The sequence below is a fragment of the Salvelinus alpinus genome, chromosome 7 (genome assembly GCF_045679555.1).
Source record: "Salvelinus alpinus chromosome 7, SLU_Salpinus.1, whole genome shotgun sequence".
NCBI classification, from domain to species: Eukaryota; Metazoa; Chordata; class Actinopteri; order Salmoniformes; family Salmonidae; genus Salvelinus; species Salvelinus alpinus.
The window spans coordinates 30,697,956-30,715,068 of record NC_092092.1 but is presented as its reverse complement, the minus strand read 5'-3'; the positions used below and the strand labels follow the sequence as shown (position 1 = coordinate 30,715,068).

The 17,113-nt window shown below is 39.2% G+C and overlaps 1 protein-coding gene across 5 annotated transcripts in view; it reads left to right on the top strand.

Annotated features, from left to right (window-relative positions):
* The first annotated feature begins 620 nt into the window (after positions 1–620).
* The window catches only part of myocd (myocardin), a 144,856-nt gene continuing 128,363 nt past the window's right edge, over positions 621–17,113 (top strand). For 3 of the 5 annotated variants that reach the window (XM_071409858.1, XM_071409856.1, XM_071409854.1), the window contains exons 1-2: positions 622–873; positions 8,772–9,182. The gene's annotated coding sequence lies outside the window, so the exon portion shown is untranslated. Of the gene's footprint in view, positions 874–8,771; positions 9,183–17,113 lie in introns of all 5 variants that reach the window. The other 2 variants (XM_071409852.1, XM_071409857.1) reach the window with 2 other exon arrangements.

Genomic DNA, 17,113 nt, shown 5'->3' with positions numbered 1-17,113 from the left:
TTTGGTGATGTTTATCATGTGTAATGCAGCCTTACTAAATAACGTTTCATGTCATTATGGAAGTTTATTCTTTATTTTTGACTTGCCCCATACCAAAAAAGTGAAATGTAAAGAATTGGCCAAATAATATATTTCCATACAAATATATGTATTACAAATACATTTAGAAATATATGTCACGTATTAAAATATATTTCAAATGGAATAAAATACATTATAGACCCTAATGCCTACCTCACATGCAATGTCTTGACAACATTATTTAGGTGATACATACTGTATGTAGCACCTGTAGTCCACATCTATTTAAGTAATTGGTTTGATTTCACATTGGCATTTCTAATTCTCAAATCACATCACTTTCTTCTTTGCATTCCATCACATATTGGTCATCCTAATGTTAAAAGAGAAGACGTCACTCCCCAAGCCTACATACCAAACAGAGTAATGACGTCTCTATTTCTCACGATTGCCCTGCTGGCTGCCGCCACAATCCTATTTTCAACGCTGTCTGAAGATTGAGTGACTCGGACATTTGGCACGGTGTTTCCGTGAGCGTCGAGCGCCGCTTAGTTGAACTGTCCGTGCTATCTGGGATCCTTGGGACGTCCAAACCCCCCCCCCATTGAAGTTGACATTTAAAATGGTTAAGGTAAGGGTTAAGGTTAGGTAAGGGTTAAGGTTATGTTTAGGGTAAGGTTCTAGGGTAGGGACGTCCCAAGGATTCAGAATAGCACTCCGTTGAACTGCTTCGAAACATCTTTATGGACTTTTGAATTAGGTGCAAATGGCAGTCTCGCTTAGTCGCTTCACTCCCGACAGCTCCAGTAAAATGCAACAAAGAGGTACCCCATTACCATCAGGTTCCCACAGGTATTTCTTTGTTTTTATACAAAAGTTACTGCTATATAATAAATATTCAATGGAATGCGTAATGAAACAAACGTCTATCTGTGCGCGTGATGAGCAGTGTTTTGGGAGTAAATTATCAGTGAAATGGGATCTCAGCAAAGGAATTCGGTTATTAGTGTAACGTTTTATTACCCTTCTAGAATATTAAATATGACAGTAAAAGCGTGCGCAATTCTGACAGCTCACATCCATTTAGAAATACATCAAATCATAAGCGCAGGACTATTCGATGTTTATGTTCGTGTGTCTGACCCATAGAGAGGGGAGAGTGGGGTATGATGACACTTACTCTTTTTTATTTTTTATTTTCAGCATCATTAGGTTAAGGGAAATATGGCATTCTTTCTAACAAAGATATATACATATATTTCAGGATGTTGTGTATCCCTGGAAATAATCAGAAGTCATGTAAACATAACAGTTTTGAAAATGTTGTCCAAAAAAAGTGGTCTCTTGGCACCATTTACGGGGTAATTTGAGTTAAGCCACAGGGTAAATTGAGCCACCTTGGGGTGGTTGATAGTGTTCTGTGATGGTGCTGGTAGGTCAAAGTTTAATTCATGGAATGAGGGTGTGGTATACTGGACAAGTAACTGCCAAAATAACGGAAACACTTGAGTAATTGAGGGATATAACGTATATAGAAAGCAGGTGCATCCACACAGGTGTTGTTCCTGAGTTAATTAGGCATTTAACATCCCATCATGCTTAGGGTCATGTATAAAATGCCCAGTTGTGCATTATTTAGGCTACCATGGCTAGAAGAAGAGATCTCACTGACTTTGAAAGAGGGGACTCAAAAGAGCGCGCGTGTGTGCGTGTGTGTGTGTGTGTGTGTGTGTGTGTGTGTGTGTGTGTGTGTGTGTGTGTGTCACTAGATCTCAACCCAATTAAACACTTATGGAAAATTCTGGAGTGGTGTCTTACCCTTCTATTTCTTGACCAGTTGTTTGGGACAGGGATGTTGTTTCGATGTGCCAATTCATAGGCAAGTTCTCTGCATTTGAGGCTACTGTTCTGAGATGTTCTGTAAACTGTTCCATTAGATTTTTGATATGTTTAGCAAGCTCTGACTCCAGAACCTCAAAGTGGTCTAGACCCCTGCTTGTTTTGTTTGTATACACGGGGCATGATGATGTCTGCCCTGTAACATTAAAAATGCACTATCCTGAGTTAGGGCTGTGCGTTATACCATATTTTACTATATACCAGTATTGATGCACCGGTTTGGGTTTTTACTTTACCTTCTATAATGGTATTTGAATGTTTGGTTTGTTAACTGTGATATGCTGTGTGTAATGTCCATTTTTAAAGTTTACACCGCTACTTGAGTCATCCCTTTCGGCTCTCTCTAGCTCCATGCCGCTTTCCACATAGACCTAGCCCTGCCACTTGTCACTCAAGGAGCACATTTGTTGTTGCTTGACCACTAGACACTGCTTTCAGTCTGCATGGTCAATTCAGCACATGCAACAATGTTGATGACAACGATGTTTCCACTTTGCCTCTTAATATAAGTCCACAAGTGGTGTATAACTGCACTATTCGTTTTTTTCTTACATTGCAAACAGCTGGTTTGTCTTTTCTTATCAAGTTTTAGCTACATCGCGTTAGCCGCTAATGCTAATCACTAGTTAGCTGGCTAGCTAATAAATGTACTGAGTCAGAGCAAGCATAGCCAGCTAAAACATCCTGATACCAGTGCTGGTGTAGGCCTAAATCAGCACGTTGTTAGTGCAACAGTATCTTCTAAATCAAAGAGGAATAGGCGAAGCATGAATATGTTGGCTACATGAAGAAACATTTAATGTAGCCAAAGAGTATAGGTCCCCGAGGAAACACTGAACATCACTTCGTTCCTAGCCTGTCACAATAACTCCTCCCTGGCATTTTCATTCATTGACTTGTCAAACAACAGTGTCCACTATAGAATTAGAATAAACATTCTATTTCCATGATTCCAACAAATCTCACCCAAGTGTTTTGATCTAAATCTCAAGTCAAATCACAATTGCAACATTTGATTAAAAATAAGTCCTAGGAAATGCAGACATTGATGGAAGTGCAGGAAATGCAGGAAATTATTTTAGGTTGAAGTTGAATTGAACTGTATAAAACAATCAGAATGGAGAAAAACCCATTGAAATCACTTAGAATAAATGTGTTGCCACTGTAGTGTCACACACTACTTACTCATAAAGCGGATGTAGAACTTTTATTATTCAAAACATAAAATACCGTCATACTGTCAAAAATGTGAAAAAATATTATGATATTTTGACCATATCGCCCAGTCCTCTCTTGAGTTCATATGCATGACATACATTGCAAAAATACTATATTATGCATAAAACGGTCAAAATATAAAATATAATTGGTATGGTTTCCATTGGCTCAACTTACCCTTAGAAAACATTTTGACTATATTAGTCCACACAGCTGCAAGGATGCACTTTCATGCTAGGTTTAGGACCTCATATTGAAGACCCCAACTGATATATAAAACAGTGATGGTCGATGCCGTTTAAGATGAGGGAGGACGATTTATAATTGTTTATGGGCATTGCCTTATTTCTGTTACAGCATATTGGATGACTGTCATTCATATTCAATTCACCCACCTCAATGTAACATCAATAGGTTTAGGCTACTACATGATACTTGCATTTTCTCTATACCCATCATGAGGTTGCTACAACCTAGCCCATGCATGAAAGTTTACAACGTAAGTGCACTTTGTTTTGTCAAGTTGACAGACATTGACACATTTAATACTGCCTTGTACACTCTTTCCTTAATCTAGCTGATCTAGGGTGTAATCATTAGTCCAACAGTTGCAAACGAGAGTTTCTATTAGACAAATTCAGGTTTATTTATCCCCGTTTTGTTCCGTTTGCTTCCGTTTAAGAAATGTTTTTCTACTGAATCGGCAGAATGAATACACCCCTGATCACATGCAAACACAGTTCACGTTCATAGCAGCCACATACAAACAGCATGATCCCTTTGATCATTGTATTCTCGTATATCTATGCCCTCTCCTCCTTTCACCTTTTCCCTTTGCTTGTGCACAAGATATCAGCTTTCTCCGACCAGAAGAAAAATCTTTTCCATTCCAAACCTTCATATCATAACAGCTAACTGCTGCACACAGCCTACATTGTTGTCACCATATTAAATTCATAGTCAACAATAAGTTAATTAAAACAAAAGCCTACCTTGGCTTGGAAGAGTTCCAGTGTTGGATAGCCAAAGCCAGCTAGCTAACATAGCATCCCTCTCTGTTTGAGCCGGGTGTTTGAGTAGGCTAAACTAGCTAGCTGCATTTGCTAGCTAAGTAAGTGAAAGTGAAAAAAATACAACAAAATCCTTCTATCTGCTTCTCCTTAATTTAAGAAATTAATTTGTTCAAAACTGTTCAACTATTGTCTCTCTCTCTCTTTAGTCAACCTCTCACCACATTGTATGCACTGCAGTGCTAGCTATCTGTAGCGTATGCTTTAAGCACTAGATTCATTCTGTGATCCTTTGATTGGGTGGACAACATGTCAGTTCATGCTGCAAGAGCTCTGATAGGTTGTAGGACATCCTCCGGAAGTGGTCATAATTACTATGTAAGTCTATGGAAGGGGGTGAGAACCAAGAGCCTCCTAGGTTTTGTGTTGAATTTAATGTACTTAGAGGAGGACGGAAACTAGCTATCCTCCGGCTACACCCTACAGAGTGCTGTTGAAGCTACTGTAGACCTTCATTGCAAAACAGTGTGTTTTAATCAATTATTTGGTGACGTGAATATATTTTGATTAGTTTTATCTAAAAAATAATAACTTTTTGGATGTTTATTTTATTTGATTAAATTCACTGAGGAGGATGGTCCTCCCCTTCCTCCTCCTGAGGAGCTTCCACTGGTATAAAACAATATGAAAACGATCTACTTTGGTTTAAAAGAATCATGAAACCTATAACACAATAAATTAATTTGACTTCGTGAAAATAATTTTTGGGGACCTAACTTGCTTTTTCTATGTTGTTTCTTCCTTCACAGACTCCATGAAATGAGGACTTATTTTATTTGGTCACATGATTCATTTTGTGTATGGTTTCCTAGAAACAAGAAGTGGCTCAACTAACCCTTTGGCTCAATTCTCCCCTAGGGTCGGACCTGTGTTGTTGTAGTGTGAGGTAATAATATTATGGTAGAATATGTCTTTGAAAGTATCCATGGAGAACAGATGATATGAGAGAGTACATTGGATTGTTAGCCTTGTTGACTGTGAAATAACCAGGCACATCATGGCACAGGAGGCTGCTGAGGGGAGGATGGCTCATAATAATGTCTGGAATGGAGCTAATGCAATGGCATCAAACACATGGAAATGTGTTTGATGTATTTGATACGATTCCGCTCCAGTCCTTACCACGAGCCCATCCTCCCCAATTAAGGTGCCACCAACCTCCTGTGCATTATGGCTATAGTGGACAGTCAACATCATAAAGCACAGTTGGGCCACAGCTGGGCTACTACTTCGGTGATATCATGGCGAGTGTGGTTGACCACTAATAGGTCAGAACTATGTTTTTGAATGGCATGTTGTGCTGACCAGAGGTCAGCTCTACATGTGCAGTGTCATCACCAGGTAAGGGGACTGGGTAGGACTGTAGCCAGTAAGATAGAGGACTGAAGTCATGTCCCTTCATATACAGTATGCAAAGAGATGAGATGGCAGTGCGTGTGGTTTGCATGGTTTATAGTAGTGAGTCATTAAAGTAGGCAAATGGGTGTGAAGGCTTTCATCTCTCCCATTTAGGCCCTTACTGAAAAGGAAATTGGACATCAAGCTGGTGGATAATCATGTTTCTGATGTGTGTTATGGAACAAGGCTACAGTAGTGAGTTAAATTAAAACAAGTGAATCCGGTTACTGATAATCAAAAGCAGCTGCTCGATTCCCCACATGCAGACCAGGACAGACCTAGAAGCTAGTGGACACTGAGAGGTCTAGATGTTTGTTTTGTCTGTATATTTGTTTGCACAAGCCTACTTTATAGTCTATATATGGTATAGGTATGTTTATGTATAATTGTATACATGCTTGTGTGTTGTACTGCGCATTTTTGTTATGTAGGCCTAGTATGTGTAATCTATTTGTCTGTCAGTGTGTGAATTTTATATGTTAGATGTTCACGATAATTACAAATTACAAATGTACACACACACACACACACACACACACACACACACACACATACACACACAGTAGATGCCTATTTGGGAAATAATTACTAGTTCTGTAGCCATAGAGAACATAATGCATTTTTCTTTTGTTGACTCATGATCCACGAAAGTACTGTGATGTCAGAAATATATAGGATATCTTGCCTCTCTAGGTTCACAGAGACCAAGGTCAGTGTTTATAGGCATTTCCCCCCACTTATCCCCTGTTTATTGACTCTGAATAGACCAAATCAATTAATCTGTAATATTGCTAACAGTCATGTCCTGGATAAACTTTCCTTTCAAAACATTTGGATTCAATTATCATGGGGATATGATATCCAAACAAACTGCTTTTGCCTATTAATAAAGTGATTGCACCATGCAAAATGAGCTAACGCTGCGCATTCAGAGATTTTCATAGCTTAAGAATTAGTTGACTTACTATTATGGGCAAAACACGATTTAGAACAATGACACAGTTTTTGTTTGTTTTTGCTTCCAAAGTGTCCTGGTTCAAACTGCCTTCTGGGTATTGTTCTGTAATCAAATACAGATCCAGTTTTGGGATTACATGTTGTCAATGAAGAGACGCTTGGCTGTCGAAGTTGGCCTTAAAAAGCTGACTAGTTGGAGCTTGGGACAATGATTCCTTGATATGGGGCTGTTATGTATCAAAACATGTTTCAGTCTATAACAACAATGGGCCCTGATCGCAAAAGAACTTTCAGAGTAACTTGCTTTTGGACACACAGAGTCCATTCAGTCCCATTCAACAGCAGCTCATGCACATTACTGTAACGTGACAGGAGTTGCCATTGACGATGAGGAAAGGGGGAAACGGTCCAGAGGAGCATTGGCCAGGGGTGATAACTGAAGAGGCCCTGTTGTGCATTGAGGAAATGAGCGGACATGACAATGTGTTGTGTTTCAGATAAAGCCTGTAGTGGTCCATGGCTTATATATATGTAAACAGAAAGCAGGGTGTAAAGATTGAGGCGGGTCTCTGGCAAGTGGTGGTTCTGTCTTTCTCTGATGACAGCTGGTAACAACCGAGCTGTAGTGGAGAGGTTGGTGTTTGTGTGTGTGAATGTTTGTTTGTTGCTCTGTCTGATTTCGACAGTCTCCAGTGGCCCAATCCCCCTCCTGGGGTTTGTGTTTTTGATTTAGTGCCCACAAATTCCTCTCAGTTGAAGTAACAATATTGTTGCGCTTCATGTTTCCCCCTCTGAAATCCAGCAGAGGCCATAGAGAGGCTTGATTTAGGCTGAATATCACTGAGAGGTACTGTAAGCCATTAGGGCCTGGAGTCGTTTTTATATTGGATATATTTGGGAGCGGGAGATGGCTTTGTTAACTTCAATGTTCCCTATCTCTGGCCCAGATAAAAGCAGCTTTGGACGGAGGAGAAGTCACATCACAGAAGTTTTATTAGCAGACAGATCATTTAAATGGAGTGAATGCCATTTCAGTCTTTGGGGCTTAGGCTGAGTGCTTCACTAATGTTTCATAGGGCTCTTTCTTGTCACACACAGTTTATCATCATATTGGAGACATAGCTGACTATTGGGTAGAAACTATTAAACAAGAACCACCCTGCCAGAATGACTCTGACAGTAGCAGTCTATTTTATTCAAACCTGCAGGAGGTCTCTGTTAGTGGAGGATGAGCTAAGATCTGAACAATGCACAGAAGTGTGTTTTAACAGCAATGTGACTGACACGCAAAGTTATGCACACAGTGACCTGCTATGAGTAGTAACACACCTTGCATTTTCGCTCTACATCCCATCTATGTACTCATTTGTCAATAGGCCTAACTTACCTGGTAGATAACGGTTACATTTATCCATTTAAGTGACCATAGTCACTAGGCAGGGCTTTGGCTGTTACTATTGGTCTGTCAAAAAGTTGCTATTTTCCTGAGAAAGCCTGTTTTCCCTCTGGTTACCATGCCTCCAATGAAAGAAGCACTGGCCCGTTTTTACCAACCTCTGAGAACTGTCTGTCTTTGGCTTCTGTCAGAGACACTCTCATTCATTTAATATCATTTTTCTGATATCACGTTTGTCATATGACGTGTAATCATTGGTTAAATACTATGATAAACACAGAAGTGTGTATTTAAGTTATGCAGAAGCAGGGCCAAATGTAAAACATCTGTTTTTGACTGGTGATCTGTGCTTAGTTTTAATCTGTATCGTGTGAGGTACTGTCAATTTTATTCAATATCTCACACGCACATACTGGACCTGCAGTACGTACAGCACATCATTTACAACATGATACAACTGCTCTTTCTCTAGAACATGTAGCAAATTTAAAGGGAACTTAGGTATATTGTCACCTAAGAAATAGGAGTACTTTTGACAGGTTGGCTGGGTGTAGTTGAATATTTGTGTTTTAATTAGCATGATATAAACTCTCATAGGAGTATTCCCCTTATCCAGAAAAATAAGTAAATTGCTTAGTATACTTGTTCACTTAGCCTATGTTATGCACATTCACAGTAGCAGGACGGTGCTGTGGCCATAGAAAACAGCTACATTCTATTACTGAGTGTAGATCAAGACAGGAACTGATACAATGAAACAATTCACTGTCTGTTTCAAAGACCTTCAAATATTTATACTCTCCTTCTCGCAGCAACCACCTCTGAGGTCAACTGAAGTGTGCAAGTCTCTCTTGTACTAAGGAGTTGTGAATGAGACTGCCATTGCTCCGGTCCAGAACAAACCTCACTGGACACCTCAGGCAGAGGGAGACTTCCCCATGAATGGAGCCCCTGCCCTCCAGGAGTCTTTGCTAAAACAGAGAGAGAGAGACCAGAAGACTACAGCCTGAACCAACCCTTTGGCTTTCAAACTCAATTCAACTTCAAATATCTTTACAAATAACAGACTGCAATCATCTGAGAAAGAGAGTGAGGAATAAGCATCAGAGACACTATTGAAGCCAGACTGGTCTGACGGTAAGACACCCATACACAGTGAGCCTGCCCCTGCTGTCCTCCGATGGAGACCCCGGCTAGAGCGAGACGCTGCTGCAACGTTACAGGTATGTCTTAATTATGTTTTAGGGTTATGATCTGTTTATTTCCAGTCATAATACACACTAAAGAAGATTGTCTAGTGTCTGTATTTGTCTTTCATAATTCTCTAGGAAAGTTCAGCAAAGTTATTTGGTATGTAATTAACACTTTTCCTATCAACATTTTTAATATTACAGCATTTATAGCAGACGTTTAGTACCTAATATGGACATTGACATTCATTGAAAAGGTGGTATTTTGATAGGGGGGATAAAACATTGGAAATAAGCTTCAAAAGCCCCCGAAGTGGAGATATAGGCTCCTGCCAAGTTCAGCAACACCTTTACAAACTTTAATACGTTTATTCTGCTACTGTGCGCAAAATGGTTTAAGTTGTCATTATGGATTGTTGCAGCTGAATCTGGTTAAGACTTTGGCGGGTTTGTGACAAGGCTTAAAGGGATTGAGTTCATGAGAAATAATCCACATTCGGACTGAGATGCTTAAGAGTATTTTACCCTTCCCTTGGTTCATTTCAGGTTTCTTGACCTACACACTGATACCTGCACTAAATATTTGCTACTGGTTTTTCTAAGACATCAAAGGCTTCTACTTGTGCCGTGAGTCTCTTTGTCTATGTGTACTTTTTCTTAGATAGTGGATCGACCACCTCTGGCTGAACTATAGTAACCCCATGCAGTCACGGCACATATGATCTCATGTCAGGTACATGATATTTTGCTTCATAATGACTTTTGCTGTATTTACATTATTACATTATAGTCATTTAGTAGACGCCGTTATCCAGAGCACCTTACAGGAGCAATTCGGGTTAAGTGCCTTGCTCAATGGCACATTGACCTAGTCGGCTCTCGGATTCGAACCAGCGACCGTTCGGTTACTGGCCCAACGCTCTTAACCGCTAGGCTACCAGCTTCCCTATTTACAGTTATACCTGTAAATATGTCAATTATATCAATCAGAAATCCTAGATGGATTCATGCGGTTATATTGTGTAAGATATTCTCTTAGGTTGTCTTCTGTGACTCTAATGCCCAATACTTATGGTATTTAAACTCGACATAAACATCTTACCGATTGATTTAGAATTATTCTGCCATTCATGTCAATGTGGTCACGTTTCACCTAAGCTGTTTGACACCAGTGCTGATAAGTAACTGTTCAGCATCAGTAAAAATCGTCCACTAAACTACAAAGTGGCAAACACTGATAAGGTCTCTGGAGTAAACCTGATAAAGAAACTGTGGCAATAAATACAGCTTTATTGGCCTTATCGAGATCTAGCCACTGATCATCAAGACCTAGAAAAAGACAGGAAAGGGAGAGGGGCCATAAAGCCAGATATATGGGGCCATCTACAGTAGATCATGCACCTGGTTTTATAAAGCACATACAGTTGATGTCGGAAGTGTACAGTACATACACTTAGGTTGGAGTCATTAAAAGTCGTTTTTCAACCACTCCACAAATTTCTTGTTAACACACTATAGTTTTGGCAAGTCAGTTAGGACATCTACTTTGTGCATGACACGTCATTTTTCCAACAATTGTTTACAGACAGATTATTTCACTTATACTTCACTGTATTCCAGTGGGTCAGAAGTTTACATGCACTAAGTTGACTGTGCCTTTAAACAGCTTGGACAATTCCAGAAAATTATGTCATGGCTTTATAAGCTTCTGATAGGCTAATTGACATCATCTGAGTCAATTGGAGGTGTACCTGTCGATGTATTTCGAGGCCTACCTTCAAACTCAGTGCCTCTTTGCTTGACATCATGGGAAAATCAAAAGAAATCAGCCAAGACCTCAGAAAAAAAATTGTAGACCTCCACAAGTCTGGTTCATCCTTGGGAGCAATTTCCAAACGCCGGAAGGTACCACGTTCATCTGCACAGACAATAGTACACAAGTATAAACACCAGGGGACCATGCAGCCATCATACCACTCAGGAAGGAGACGCGTTCTGTCTCCTAGAGATGAACGTACTTTGGTGCGAAAAGTGCAAATCAATCCCAGAACAACAGCAAAGGACCTTGTGAAGATTCTGGAGGAAACTGGTACAAAAGTATCTACATCCACAGTAAAACGAGTCCTGTATCGACATAACCTGAAAGGCCACTCAGCAAGGAAGAAGCCACTGTATTTGACTGAGTTGTATGTAAACTTCTGACTTCAACTGTATGAAGATTGAGATTCTTAATATTTGTGTGATTACGATCACTTTAGAGGCCTCATTGTGAAAGTGCATTCAGCCAAGCGCTGATGGTTTTGGTAGTTTCTCTTTTGGGTGAATGTTGTCCTTTACTCTTGCAGACAATTATTGGACAGTAAACTGAGGCTTGATATCTCTTTCATATCACAAGAGAAGTGTTTAAGGGAAATGCTACAGGTAACTACCAAAATAAAGGAAACACTTGAGTAAATGAGAAATACAAAGTATATTGAAAGCAGGTGCTTCCACACAGGTGTCGTTCCTGGGTTAATTAAGCAATTAAAACATCCCATCATGCTGATTGTCATGTTTAAGAGTTTCTGCTAAATGATACAAATGTCCAGTTGCCCATTTTTTTGGCTACCATGGCTAGAAGAACAGATCTCAGTGACTTTGAAAGAGGGGTGTCAAAGGAGCATTGGGGGTTTACAGGGTGTGCGTGCGTGCGCGTGTGTGTGTCTGTCAGTCAGTCACCAGATCTCAACTCACTTGAACGCTTATGGGAGATTCTGGAGCGACACCACCATCAACAAAACACCAAATGATGGAATTTCTCTTGGAAGAATGGTGTCACATCCCTCCAATAGAGTTCCAGACACTTGTAGAATTCATGCCAGGGTGCATTGAAGTGGTTCTGGCAGCTTGTGGTGGCTCAACACCCTATTAAGACACTTTATGTTGGTGTTCCCTTTATTCTGGCAGTTACCTGTATGTTACAGTTATGAACAACTGACATTAGCAACAAGGTACTATTAAGCTGTTAAATGTTTATGGCACCTCTTAAGAATTAATATTTGAAATGGTTTTATCTCTTTGATCAAACAGTGTTTCGTTTATAAAAATTAATGTTTGCCTTTTCTAATGCCTTAGAATTAAACAGACAATTTGAACTGGTGACTAAAAGCATACTTGGCGTTATGATTAAATAGCTCTTGTCTAAAAATATGTAACAATGTAAGATTGAGTAGAGAGATGTGATATCTACAGATGAAAATGAGCTTTGTTGCTAACTCGGGCACGTTTACATTGAGGTTGAACCTGAAATGTTGATTAATGTGCACTGTCCGTTGAATGTAGTTTTTTTCAGTGTGACGCACTCATAGTTGTAGGTGTGAGTTGTGAGTGGTCTGCCCGGGTGTTCTAAAATCATTGGCCGAGGAATGTACCTAAACATCTGGTCCCAGTTAAATGGACAACATCACCACTATCAGATATGCTGTAAATATTTTAATCAAAGAATGCTCTAAAAACAACATTACTCCATGTTTATAGCAGACTTGTAAATATGATAGTTAGTTTACATGAAGATAAGACATACACCGTCCACATAACCTACTCTAACATTCTCTGATAGATATTTTAGAACTCTTTTTGTTATTATGCCTGTTGTAATGAACTACTACAGAATTGGCATATGTTGTAATCTAACTGATAAATTTGTTTTATTTTTTCTCCACTTTGGCAGTAGGTTATGGATTCTGACTGATTGGACTAGTGTTGTAATGCAACATTCTCCCTCTGTAAGAATGCAGTGAGCTCACACATCACACAGATGTTTTCAATCAATATTTGTTGACACAAAGCACCATTAGTTTACTGATCACATTTGCATAAACATTTTGCGATTTTCTTATTTACCTTGCATGTTTTCTAAATTGGTTTTCGTACCGTGTTTACATACAGTGGCCCTGAAGTACAAACATGTGTAGAACATAAGTACTATGGGCCCTAAGTACCAGCCACACACAGAAAACATCAACGGCATCTCGCCCTAAACAGCCTGCATTCCCCACCAATGACTTGCGCTCAACAGAAGTAAACAAACAGTCTATCTGGTCTGTCTATACGAGTTGTGGTGAAAGGGGATCATCTGTTTGTTGGACACCCCAGCCCCATGTAAACAAACAATACAACTGGCCTAGTGAATGTGAACGAATTTCCAATGTCAGAATGGGGGGCTTCCCATGTTTACTCCTTCCAGCGTTGAACTTCCTAACAGTTTACATGGAGGAAATACTAGTGTCTTGGCTATTTACTTCAGCGTTAGTGTGTAATTACTTGACAGAGATCAATAACGGCTTGCTTGACAAATGCTTGGCTGTTTTATGGCAAGCATTTTTTTCTGCTCAGAAGTAAATTCTGCTCCCTAACGAACTCATAACAAAGTCTCCCTTGTTATGTAATTAAAAACACTGGTTTACATGGATTACAACAGCTTAAAACTGGAATCCTTAATGGTGAAACTGCCACGTCCGTTTGCGATATTACAACAACAAAGAAGTTACGGCAAACAAAGAACTTTTTTTTTCTCCCTCTGACGTCATTGCACGAGCGATAGAACAGGAGCATAGCAAAACAATTTTTACCTGGATGCGTGATGCACCCCACCTGCGCTTGTCATCAAGACAACAACAATAACAACGGCCGTGGAGCGGACAGTGCTGCTGTTGCCGCCTGGTGCAGATTCCATCTTTAAATGTCAATATCTTTAGCTATCTCATATCAATCTATCTCATATAGATTGAAGTCTCCCAGTTGTCTTTTGTTTATAATACAGTTAGCCGTTTTTGTAATTTTATCAGTAACTTGCTGTATTAATCAACAGTATGATACTGTATAAACTGAATACAGTAGATTGCCATAGAATTCACAGTAAAATACCGGACATTTGTTTTACAGCACACTGTAAGACCTTTCTGTAATTTCAACAGTAAAACGAAAAATGTTGTAGGTGGGGAAAGAGTCTCTGTCTCATTAACCTATTTTAAGGTGCGCCTTATAAGGCGCTATATTTGTTGCACCTGTTAGTGAGAATGCTATACCCCCGCAGAATACAGTAATATACTGTATTTTAGGAATTCTACAAACCTTGTCCTGAAACTCTACAGCAGGGTTCCCCAACTGAATTTGGCCCGCGAAACCAGCTCCAAAAGATTTTCATGTTGGAAATCTGTTAACAAGTATTCCCACGCATAATTAAGAGACGTGATCATATACAAATGTAAGCATTATTACGTTTTAGTCAAATATTATATCTGTTTGAGCTTCTCGCGGTCATTTTGACATCTACAAATTACGTTTAATTATGTTCCGGACCCCCAACCATCCTCTCAAGAACAAATCGGCCTGTGGCTGAATCTAGTTGATGATCCCAGCTCTACAGTAACGAACTGGCCAATTGCTACCAGTAATTTACTGTAATTCACAATACAGTACCATTCCGCATTTTTGGAGCGCCAAAAACCTTTTGAACACTATTGGGTACATGGAATTGTTGTTTTGAGGCGTGTCTTGTAAGAAGCTATATTTGTTGCATCTGTTAGTGAGAGTGCTGTACCAATTTAAGTGATATGTGGTAGTAGTTCCCTAACAATTACATTTATATAGGGGACAGAGCAGAGTGGCAGCAAGTCTCAAACCTTTAATGGTTGAATGGCTAGCCATGTCCTTGGATCTGTTTTGCCCTGTAGTCATTGTCTGTTTAGACGTCTTTATTAAGGTCTAAAGTGCAAGTGATATAAAACATCAAATATCAGTTGGTATGCTGTAATATGTCATTAAATATTCCCTATTAACAATTGCAGATTTTATTTTCAATACAATTTAACAATAAAGTACTGTGTTGCTGTTTTGTTATGTAATGTATTTACTGCAACATATTGTAAATTTTGGCGCATTTTGGTGAAATATTGTGGGAGGAGAAAGAATCGCTGGCTCATTGACATATTTTAAGTGACTATATTTATTGCACCCTCATGAAGCTGGTTGAGAGAATGCCAAGAGTGTGCAAAGCTGTCATTAAGGCAAAGGATGGCTACTTTGAAGGATCTCAAATATAAAATATATATTGATTTCTTTAACACTTTTTTGGTTATTACAGGATTACATATGTTTTATTTCATAGTTTTGATGTCTTCACTATTATTCTACAATGTAGAAAATAGTCAAAAGAAAGAAAAACCATGGAATGAGTAAGTGTGTCCAAAACTTTGACTGGTACTACTTACAGAAGTTGACATACACTTAGGTTGAAGTCATTAAAACTCGTTTTTCAGCGACTCCACAAATTTCTTGTTAACAAACTATAGTTTTGGCAAGTCGGCTAGGACATCTACTTTGTGCATGACACAAGCAATTTTTTCAACAATTGTTTACAGACAGATTATTTTACTTATAATTCACTGTATCACAATTCCAGTGGGTCAGAAGTTTACATACACTAAGTTGACTGTGCCTTTAAACAGCTTGGACAATTCCAGAAAATTATGTCATGGCTTTAGAAGCTTCTGATAGGCTAATTGACATAATTTGAGTCAATTGAGGTGTACCTGTGGATGTATTTCAAGGCCTACCTTCAAACTCAGTGCCTCTTTGCTTGACAAAGAGTCTGGTTCATCCTTTGGAGCAATTTCCAAAAAGAAGCCACTGCTCCAAAACTGCCATAAAAAAGCCTGACTACGGTTTGCAACTGCACATGGGGACAAAGATCGTACTTTTTGGAGAAATGTCCTCTGGTCTGATGAAACAAAAATAGAACTGTTTGGCCAGTTCCCCGGCTTGCAAGGGGGAGACTTGCAAGCCGGGGAACTCCATCCCAACCGTGAAGCACGGGGGTGGCAAAATCATGTTGTGGGGGTGCTTTTCTGCAGAAGGGACTGGTGCACTTCACAAAATAGATGGCATCATGAGGGAGGAAAATGATGTGGATATATTGAAGCAACAACATCAGTCAGGAAGTTAAAGCTTGGTCTTCTAAATTGGTCTTCCAAATGGACAATGACCCCAAGCATACTTCCAAAGTTGTGGCAAAATGGCTTAAGGACAACAAAGTCAAGGTATTGGAGTGGCCATCACAAAGCCCTGACCTCCATCCCATAGAAAATGTGTGGGGAGAACTGAAAAAGCGTTTGCGAGCAAGGAGGCCTACAAACCTGACTCAGTTACACCAGCTCTGTCTGGGGGAATGTGCCAAAATTCACCCAACTTATTGTGTGAAGCTTGTGGAAGGCTACCCAAAATGTTTGACCCAAGTTAAACAATTTTAAGGCAATGCTACCAAATACTAATTGAGTGTATGTAAACTTCTGACCCACTGGGAATGTGATGAAAGAAATAAAATCTGAAAGAAATAATTATCTCGGCTATTATTCTGACATTTCACATTCTTAAAATAAATTGGTGATCCTAACTGACCTAAGATAGGGATTTTGTACTATGATTAAATGTCAGGAATTGTGAAAAACGGAGTTTAAATGTATTTGGCTAAGGTGTATGTAAACATCTGACTTCAATTGTATATAAGGAACAGATCAGAAGGGTATTGTGTGTTTGGAAGCCTTTGTTTAGGCCTCTAGAAGTGCAAGTGATATAAAACACCTATTATTTATTAATATGCTGTAATTTTCAAATGCCTACAGAAACCTGCTTGCTCTGATCCCTTGTAATTACAGTAAAATACTGTAGAGATAATATTCTTATGGTTTATAGTCACTTTTACTGTATTGCACTGTGTTTCATTGCTCTGACATGGAGTTACCGTGAATATCTTAGAATTGTATTGGCACTATCCAGAGACCGTCAGACATATATCATAAGATATCTTGTTGTAATTACAAATATTTTGAAGAGCTGAACTACAACAACATTTTAAGTAACGGTTACAAAAAGGTTTTACTTGCTATGACTTTGATATGTGTTTTCTTTCATCAACCTTGGTTGTT